This window comes from Scomber scombrus, unplaced genomic scaffold (assembly GCF_963691925.1).
Source record: "Scomber scombrus unplaced genomic scaffold, fScoSco1.1 SCAFFOLD_26, whole genome shotgun sequence".
Taxonomy (NCBI): Eukaryota; Metazoa; Chordata; class Actinopteri; order Scombriformes; family Scombridae; genus Scomber; species Scomber scombrus.
The window spans coordinates 69,541-71,858 of NW_026910277.1; positions in this window are offsets into that span (position 1 = coordinate 69,541).

Here is a 2,318-nt window from a genome sequence, read left to right on the forward strand (position 1 = left end):
TCAAAAATGGGGATTTTCTCAAACCTTGCTAAAAGGGGCCAGGGGTGCGGACTGAGTCAGAAAGGAGCAAAATCAAGCACAGTTGGGGCGTTTTGGGAAAATTGTGAAGGATTTTCCAAACCGGGCATAAATTGAAAAAAAAGACAGGGCCGGTAGTATCGAAAAAGTCAAAAATGGTGATTTTCACAAACCTTGCTAAAAGGGGCCAGGGGGGCGGACTAAGTAAGAAAGGAGCAAAATCAAGCACAGTTGGGGCGTTTTGTGAAAATTGTGAAGGATTTTCCAAACCGGGAAAAATTTGAAAAAAAGACAGGGCCGGTAGTGTCGAAAAAGTCAAAAATGGGGATTTTCCCAAACCTTGCTAAAAGGTGCCAGGGGGCGGACTGAGTCAGAAAGGAGCAAAATCAAGCACAGTTGGGGCGTTTTGAGAAAATTGTGAAGGATTTTCCAAACCGGGCATAAATTGAAAAAAAAGACAGGGCCGGTAGTGTCGAAAAAGTCAAAAATGGGGATTTTCCCAAACCTTGCTAAAAGGGGCCAGGGGGGCGGACTGAGTCAGAAATGAGCAAAATCAAGCACAGTTGGGGCGTTTTGAGAAAATTGTGAAGGATTATCCAAACCGGGTAAAATTTGAAAAAAAACGACAGGTCCGGTAGTGTCGAAAAAGTCAAAAATGGGGATTTTCCCAAACCTTGCTAAAAGGGGCCAGGGGTGCGGACTGAGTCAGAAAGGAGCAAAATCAAGCACAGTTGGGGCGTTTTGGGAAAATTGTGAAGGATTTTCCAAACCGGGCATAAATTGAAAAAAAAGACAGGGCCGGTAGTGTCGAAAAAGTCAAAAATTGGGATTTTCCCAAATTTTTGCTAAAAGGGGCCAGGGGGCGGGCTGATTGATAAACGAGCAAAATCAAGCACAGTTGGGGCGTTTTGTGAAAATTGTGAAGGATTTTCCAAACCGGGCAAAATTTGAAAAAAAAGACAGGGCCGGTAGTGTCGAAAAAGTCAAAAATGGGGATTTTCACAAAATTTGCTTAAAGAGGCCAGAGGGGGGGGGGGTTGAGTGAAAAACGAGCAAAATCAAGCACAGTTGGGGCGTTTTGTGAAAATTGTGAAGGATTTTCCATAGTGGGCAAAAATTGAAAAAAGCGACAGGGCCGGTAGTGTCGAAAAAGTCAAAAATGGGGATTTTCCCAAACCTTGCTAAAAGGGGCCAGGCGGGCGGACTGAGTCAGAAATGAGCAAAATCAAGCACAGTTGGGGCGTTTTGAGAATATTGTGAAGGATTTTCCAAAGTGGGCAAAATTTGAAAAAAACGACAGGTCCGGTAGTGTCGAAAAAGTCAAAAATTGGGATTTTCCCAAATTTTTGCTAAAAGGGGCCAGGGGGCGGGCTGATTGAAAAACGAGCAAAATCAAGCACAGTTGGGGCGTTTTGTGAAAATTGTGAAGGATTTTCCAAACCGGGCAAAATTTGAAAAAAAGACAGGGCCGGTAGTGTCGAAAAAGTCAAAAATGGGGATTTTCCCAAACCTTGCTAAAAGGTGCCAGGGGGCGGACTGAGTCAGAAAGGAGCAAAATCAAGCACAGTTGGGGCGTTTTGGGAAAATTGTGAAGGATTTTCCAACGTGGGCAAGAATTGAAAAAAACGACAGGGCCGGTAGTGTCGAAAAAGTCAAAAATGGGGATTTTCCCAAACCTTGCTAAAAGGGGCCAGGGGGGCGGACTGAGTCAGAAAGGAGCAAAATCAAGCACAGTTGGGGCGTTTTGGGAAAATTGTGAAGGATTTTCCAAAGTGGGCAAAATTTGAAAAAAACGACAGGTCCGGTAGTGTCGAAAAAGTCAAAAATTGGGATTTTCCCAAATTTTTGCTAAAAGGGGCCAGGGGGCGGGCTGATTGAAAAACGAGCAAAATCAAGCACAGTTGGGGCGTTTTGTGAAAATTGTGAAGGATTTTCCAAACCGGGCAAAATTTGAAAAAAAGACAGGGCCGGTAGTGTCGAAAAAGTCAAAAATGGGGATTTTCCCAAACCTTGCTAAAAGGTGCCAGGGGGCGGACTGAGTCAGAAAGGAGCAAAATCAAGCACAGTTGGGGCGTTTTGGGAAAATTGTGAAGGATTTTCCAACGTGGGCAAAAATTGAAAAAAACGACAGGGCCGGTAGTGTCGAAAAAGTCAAAAATGGGGATTTTCCCAAACCTTGCTAAAAGGTGCCAGGGGGCGGACTGAGTCAGAAAGGAGCAAAATCAAGCACAGATGGGGCGTTTTGGGAAAATTGTGAAGGATTTTCCAACGTGGGCAAAAATTTAAAAAACAACAGGGCC